Here is an 8,289-nt window from a genome sequence, read left to right on the forward strand (position 1 = left end):
GGGATCTTCCCGAACCAGGGGTGGATCCCACATCTCCTGCATGGGCAAGTGGATTCTTCACCAGTTGAGCTACCATTCTGTAGGTTCTTTTTCATTTTGTTGGTAATTTCCTTTGCTGTGCAAAAATGTATGTTTGATTACCTATGTACCTCTTTTTTAAGAGATTATGTTTCTGAAAGAGACTACTTTAATACTCTCTCAAGAACTAGATTACTTACTCCCAGTCAAACCCCTAGATTCGTAGAATAATATCAATTGTATTCTCACATATTTGTGTGTGTGCGTGCTGACATGTCTGACTCTTTGCAACCACAGGGACTGTAACCCACCAGGCTCCTCTGTCCATGGAATTTTCTTGGCAAGAATACTGGAGTGGGTTGCTGTTTCCTACTCCAGGGCATCTTCCCAACCCAGGGATTGAGCATGTGTCTGCTGTGTCTCCTACATTGGGAGGTGGATTCTTTACCACTACGCTACCTCGAAAGATCACACTCAAATATACACATATTGTATTCCTGACAAGGAACTTCCACACCTAAAAAAAAAAAAAAGTAAAACTAAACAAAGAAAAAGCAGGCATTGGAAACTTGGCACCCAATATTAAAAGTTGGCCAATCCCTGACAGAAACACAGAAACAATCCAGGGTGCCTTGACTCAAGCAACAATTGGTAGAAGCTCATACAAAACCCTTAGGCTTTCTTTAATTTCAAAAACCTGACAAAAACTTCTTGGAAGAGAAAAACATAAGGAAAAAAATGACTCAGATCAGTATTTTCCATGTGTGCAGAAATTATATGTAAAAATCTATAGAGAGGAAAAACAGTTTTCCCTTTGCCTATGAGTACTTTATGTCCTTCTGCATGGCCAGATACTGCTATATTCCCAAGACTTCAAAGGTTGTGTGCTGCAACAGAAAATTAATGTAACATGGAAGATCCTGCAATTCATTTTATTCATTTATTCACAATTACATTTTGAATTTTTCCCATTGTCCACTGTGTGCTGGGAATATTGACATCCCTGTCTTCACGGAGCTTATGGAAAAAATAGAGGAAAATCCAGTAAATAATTTAGAATGTATGACAGGTTGTGCTAAGTACTGTGGAAAAAAAAAAAACAACTAAGCAGCTAAGAACAAAAAGAGTTTGGCAAGTGCTACTATGTTAAACAGTGTGGCCAGGGAAGGCTTTTCTTAGGAAAAGACATTTGACCAGAGGCCAGAATGAGGGGAAGCTGTGCAGGGGTGTGGAGAGAATTTCAGGCAGAAGGAATAATAAATGCTAAATTTCAGGACAAAACTATGCTCTAAGGGTTCAAAGAATGTTTTGAAAAGGACCAAAGCACTTGCAACAGAAAGAGAAAGGAGATAAGTGGTAGGAAATTATTTCAGAAAAGTAGCCAAAGGCCAGATCGTATAGGTCATTATAAACTGTGGTAAGGGCTGTAGTTTGGGGATTTTTCTGAATGCCATACAAAGCCCTCCTGGAGAGATTTGATTACTGGTCCCAATTTTTCACCTGTGGGTAATAGGATTATACATTCACGCCCTTGGCAACATTTTCTTGTGGCATCCTTCCCCACGTTTAGAGAATATTTCTTCACACAGGCGGTCAATGGAATGTTAGCAAATGTGACAAACAGTGGACTTAAATATTTTCACGTGCAGTATCTTGGTTTCTGGGACCCCCTCAGATTACTATTGGAAGAGTAGGCTCCAGGAAGTCAATGTGCCTTCAGCCAAGGCCCAGAATGATGTTCACAGAGCAACCAGAACCCTTCCTGGAGCCTAAAGCAGAGCCGCCCCAGCTGACCTGAAAACAGGAAAAACAAATGCTTACTATTGTAAACTTCTGAGAGTCAAGGGTGGTTTAAGGGTCCTTACTGAAGCAAGAGCTGACTAATGTCCCCTTGGAGAATTTGAATCAAAGGAATAGTGATCTGAATTATATTTTAAAAGATCACTGTTACAGTTGTTTAGAGAGTAGAAGGAAGAAAGACAAGAGAGGAAATAGAACAGTTCAGAAACCACTGCAAAATCCCAGTGAGAAATGGTGGCTGCTCAGACCAGGGTAGGAGTGATGGAGTTGAAAGGATTTGCTGATGGCTGGGATGTGAGGCATGAAACAGAGAAAGTAGTGCTATAACATTGCCTTGCAGCAGTTTCGTCATCCAGCTTGTAATTTTACCTGTTCACCAGCCCAGCCTACGTTTCTGAGCATAAAAATCAGCATATAAAGAGTGTTTTTGTCAACTGCCATATATCCAGGGACACAGTTACTATAGCAGCTGAGCAATTCTCCTTGGGTAGCCAGGTGGAAACCAAATTGTCTTGAAGAATACTAGAGCTGAACAGGGAAATTTTTCTCTAATACCACATGACAAACTTGATAATTGCCTTTGTTTTTAACAAGAATATCTAAATCAGGTACATAATTATCTTTTTCTGAAATAAGCTCTGTTTCCATCTTGCAGTATGTAGTAAGGGTTTTTACAGAGGTTGCTGTTCCTGGTAGCTTACTCTGTCGCACATGAGGACATCTCCCTCCTCAACTGAATGGGTGCTGGTCTTTAGAGTCCAGTGATGGCTCAGGCCAAGGTATACTTCTCATTTTGAACCCTGGATTTTGTTTCAAATCTCTGCATTCTCTCATAACCTATGAAACCATCAGACAATCCTCAAGCCTCGAGGACTACCTGGTCTCCCTCTTGCCATTCTTCAAGCTTAGAACCAAACTAAGCCTGGGAGTCTGATCTTCACTCTCTTTCATATATGGTTAACTCACTAAAGCCAAGATTTCCTACTGAGACAAAGTGTATCCTGCTCAGAAACTCTTGTGCAGTGTTCTGGGTGTGTAAATTGATACAACCATTGTGGAAAACAGTACGGAAGTTCCACAAAAAATTAAAAATAGAGCTACTCAGCAGTCACACTTCTGAATATATATATCCAAAAGAAGTGAAATCAGTATCTCAAAGAGATACCTGCACTCCCATGTTTTTTTGAAGCAGTATTCACAACAGCCGAGATACGGAATCACCCTAAGTGTCTACACATGGTGAATGGATAAAGAAAGTGTGTATATGGAATATTATTCAGCCTTTAAATGGAAATAAATCTTGCCATTTGGGATGACATGGATGAACTTGGAGGACATCTTGTTAAATGACACCAGTCAGGTACAGAAAGACAGGTACTGCCTGACCTCACTTATATGTGGAAACTAAAAGAGCCAAACTCATAGAAGCAGAGAGTAGAATGCTGGGTGCCAGGGGTTGGGGAATAGGGAAAATGGAGAGATATTGGTCAAAAGGGTTTCAGTTATGCAGGATGGAAAAGTTTTGGAGCTCTAATATATGGCATAGTGATTATAGTTAACACAGTATTATGTACTGAAACTTGCAAAGAGGGTAGACCTTAAATGTTTTTACCACAAAACAAACAAACAAAAAAAAAATGATAACTGTGTAAGGTGATGGATATATAGCTTCATTGTGGTAATCATTTTAAAATGTGCGTGCATGCTGAGTCGCTTCAATTGTGTCTGACTCTTTGCGACCCCATGGACTATAGACCTCGAGGCTCCTCTGTCTGTGGGGTTTTCTCAGCAAGAATACTGAAGTGGGTTGCCGTTTCCTTCTCCAGGGGATCTGACTGACCCAAGGATTAAACCTACGTCCCCTGTGTCTCCTGAATTGACAGGTCGATTCTTTACCACTGAGCCACCTGGGAAACCACAAAGCCATTAGTCGGATAACAGATGAAGAAAATCAACCTCCAGGATTCTTACATTAATAATCTCCTCACTTCTCCCATAAAAGCCTTAGTCTGCAACTGCCATGATCTAGGCGACACATTACTTTATACTGCACCCCACCCATCAACTGCACATATACAGAACTATCTTTGTACCTTTACCTTACTGTGTCCACGATGGTCCTTGATAGGTATTTGTTTTCCTCTTCTCTGGGAGATACAAATGAGAAGGGACAAGCAAGTGCCTACACTTTGATGAACTCATTATTACTATTTTTGATATTCACCATATAGCATAGTAAATTAGGTTCTTTTACCATCATCAAGGCTGTATTTTGTTCCCCTGCTTATTTAACTTATATGCAGAGTGCATCATGCAAAATGCCAGGCTGGATGAAGCACAAGCTGGAATCAAGATTGCTGGGAAAAATATCAATAGCCTCAGATATGTAGATGACACCACCCTTATGACAGAAAGTGAAGAAGAACTAAAGAGCCTCTTGATGAAAGTGAAAAAAGAGAGTGAAAAATTTGGCTTAAAACTCAACATTCAGAAAACTAAGATCATGGCATCCGGTCCCATCACTTCATGGCAAATAGATGGGGAAATAATGGAAACAGTGGCAGACTTTATTTTTGGTGGCTCCAAAATCACTGCAGATGGTGACTACAGCCATGAAATTAAAAGACGCTTGCTCCTTGAAAGAAAAACTATGACTGACCTAGACAGCATATTAAAAAGCAGAGACATTACTTTGCCAACAGAAGTCCATCTAGTCAAAACTATGGTTTTTCCAGTAGTCATGTATGGATGTGAGAGTTGGACTATAAATAAAGCTGAGTGCCAAAGAATTGATGCTTTTGAATTATGATGTTGGAGAAGACTCTTGAGAGTCTCTTGGACTGCATGGAGATCCAACCAGTCCATCCTAAAGGAAATCAATCCTGAATATGCATTGGAAAGACTGATGCTGAAGCTGAAACTCCAATACTTTGGCCACCTGATGCGAAGAACTGACTCATTTGAAAAGATCCTGATGCTGGGAAAAATTGAAGGTGGGAGGAGAAGGGGATGACAGAGGATGAGATGGTTGGATGGCATCACCATCTCAATAGATGTGAGTTTGAATAAGCTCTGGGTTTGGTGATGGACAGGGAAGCCTGGTGTGCTGCAATCCATGGGGCTGCAAAGAGTTGGACACGACTGAATGACTGAACTGAACTGAAGTATTGTACCTATAACATTCAGGGCCAAATTTTTTAAATGCCTAATGTCCACCTGCCAGCCACAGAGGGAGCTGGTCTGGTAGATCACAGTAAAAAACTAGCCTGTAAAGCTCATGGCATTGACGTGAAAAATCATTGCAAATATTCATTAAACTCATTAAAGTCCTAAGAAACTCAAGAGTACTCAAAATAAATTGCATTTTGGCACAAAGAGTTTAAGTAGAAATCTCACAGGAAAAGAGTTTAGAATTGCTTGCAGTCTGTAGGAGGGTTACATTTCCTGCGTTTTAAGAAGAAATCTCGCAAATGTTCAAGAGAGATTTATTGTCTGTGGTTTCCATGCAGCCAGGAAGCGATAGGTAAATAAGATGCCTTACTGCTGAGAAAGCTGTTACTTGTTTTTCTCTCCTTGCTCAGTATGAACATGCTATCACAGTACAATTAAATCCACATTTGGAGATACTAAGCAGACACAAAAGCTGCATGATGCAATCACACTCCGCAGGGAGACGATTCTGCTTCTTGCTACACCCCTCATGACTCTTTTCCTTCCTGTTCAGGGAAACATGTACCACTTAGCCTCTTCCATTGACTAGAGGTCATAGAGGACAGGTGGCCCTAAACGAATCCAGATAAAATAAAGGACTAATGTCATAGGTTTTCAAAACAGCATCATACTCTTTAGAAACAATATCATTAAGACAGCCTTTCAAAAACCCATTATTGCTGGATCTTAGATGGGAGAGAAGGGAGAAATTCTTCAACATCTTCTGAGAAATTCAAACTACATTTCTCTAATGCTCTCTTGAGATAAATATTTGAGGAGTCAAGAAACGTAGTTAAGTTCCACTGTTATTTCCCATAAGACCTTGAGCAAGTCCCATTCTTGACCTGTGTGTATCCATTGCTTCCATGGTGATCAGTGGTGTTTCTGTTCCTGCTCACTGAGAGGGCCAGAGTGAAGGAGAGGCAAAGAGGTGCCAATACCTGTCACCTTAATTTTCCTACTGATTCACCATGTGGAATTGAGTACACTATGGCTAGACAGCATAGAAGCAGATAAAGGCTTCTATTTTAGAAAATAAGAGATAAATGCTTTGTAAATTTGTTTAAACACTTAAAATCAATATAGATTTTTGGAAAAATGTTTTTAAAACATATAAAATATGTACTTGATCTCTATCTCTAACCACCTATTAGATATTTCCTCCAGTGGGTCCCTCAGAATCTCTGTCTTGACATGTTCAAAACCAAACCTTGTATTTTTTCTCCATAAACAAAGTCTTCCTTCTAAATTCCCTAACCCAACATTTGTTTCCCTTGGCCAGTCCCAAACTCCAACATCGTCCTGTACCCATGTCTTCCCTGTCTATATTATCTAATCAGTCAATAAGTCATAGAAATCTTGCCTGTAATAATCTCTCAAATTTGTTCATTTTTTTCTCATTTCACCATCACTGCTATACTTTTATAATCTCTCATGTGGGTTATAAAGAAACCTCCTGAATAAATTCGTGGCTGCCAGTCTCTCATTCCCCACCAATCCATCTAGTACACCTGCCAGAATTACCTTGCTGAAACCCTTACCTGATAATGTCATTCAGCTTAAAAACTGACTTGTTGCCTATAAGATAAGCTAAAAGTCAATTCAACATCTTTTTTTAAATTTTAGTCTCTACTATTACAAGCCTTGCGGTCTACTAAATATGATGAATGCAAAGATGAAAAGGCATGGACTCTTAAGGTACCCACAGTGAACTTCCAGGAGAGTCAGACATACTGATAGCTATTCACAATGCAATGCGATATGTGTCACCACAAAATCACATGCAAGGTATGGAAATATCATAGAGAGGCTTCAGCGTGGAAGATATCTGAGCTTGGGATGGCTGTGCCAAGAAAGTGAAATGGAATAGAGAGAGTCCATAAGAATGAAACTGCGCTCCAGAACTTGTTGCAATTATTTTTATTGGTGGGAATACTGATATCAAGAACTAAGACAGAGAACAGTGGAATATGAATAGTTCTTGGTGGAATATGAATAGTATATGGTAGGGAGATGGTGGTAATGGTGTGGCAAGAAGACAGAATGTGATCAAGACAGGAGAACAGTGAATGAGGGGAAGGTGTTTAGGTTGAAACGTCCAAGTGCAGGTCTCAGTTCAGGGGAGAAGTTGGGGCCAGAAACAGAGTTGCTAAAACCACAGAAAATAGGGTAAGTCTTCTAGAGAAAGGACATAATGTCCTAAGAGATTTGGGGGACTTGGAGTATAACCCACTCAAAAAAAGTATGATGAAGCCTTTGAAAGTAAGATAAAACTCACAGAAGAGTGATGTCAGAATATCTGGAAGAAAATAATGACTCAAAAATAACCCTGATTAATACAGTTCCATTCTGACTGCACACTCCAACCACAGCCTACACTCTCAGCCTCACTCACTCCTGCCACTTCACTTTTTACCAATCTGCTCTGGCTCTAGGAATAACAGGAATGTAAATACTAGTAGCTGTCTCTGATGTGCATGTATAATGTGGAAGACACGACTTTATGTGCTTTGGTATTTTAGCATACTTAATCCTCACGTTCTGTGAAATAAGTACTATCACGAACTACCCCCGTTTCCAAGAAGAAATGAGGACTAAGTGGGATTTCTCTGAGACTACACAGATGGTCATGCAGCATAGCTAGGACTTAAACTCAGACATACTTTAGCTATACTAGATTATTTGCCAATCCCAAACATAACTAAATGTCTTTATGTCTTCCTCATTTTATATTTGCCTGAAATAAACTTTATATACCCATTCTTTCTGGTGAAATCACATTTCCCCTTAGAAATACAATTCAAATGTTACCCCTGCAATGAAGCCTTTCTCTCTACCACCTTTTTTCCAGACAGAATTGCCATTTCCTCGCTCTGCCTTCCCATTAATATTTTGTTCACACTTTTATTATAATATACAGAGTATGCAGAATGAACCTCCAAGGATGCTCATGCTTTAATCACTGAGACCCGTGAATATCTTACACTATATGGCAAAAGAGACTGCAGATAAACTTACAGACCTTAAAGAGGTTATCTTGGATTATGCATATGGGCACACTCTAATCATAGGAGGCCTTAAAGCAAAGCTCTTTCTCTAGCTAGAGTTCAGAGATGTGTGAGAAAGAGGAAATCAGAGATTGAAACCTTGAGAAGGACTTGGTCCATCATTGCTGAAAGGGGCTACATGGGAAAGAATTATAGGCAACTCAAGGAGCAAAGAGTGGCCCTTGAATGACAGCCAGCAAAACAACAAGCAGAG

Source organism: Dama dama, chromosome 17 (assembly GCF_033118175.1).
Source record: "Dama dama isolate Ldn47 chromosome 17, ASM3311817v1, whole genome shotgun sequence".
NCBI lineage: Eukaryota > Metazoa > Chordata > Mammalia > Artiodactyla > Cervidae > Dama > Dama dama.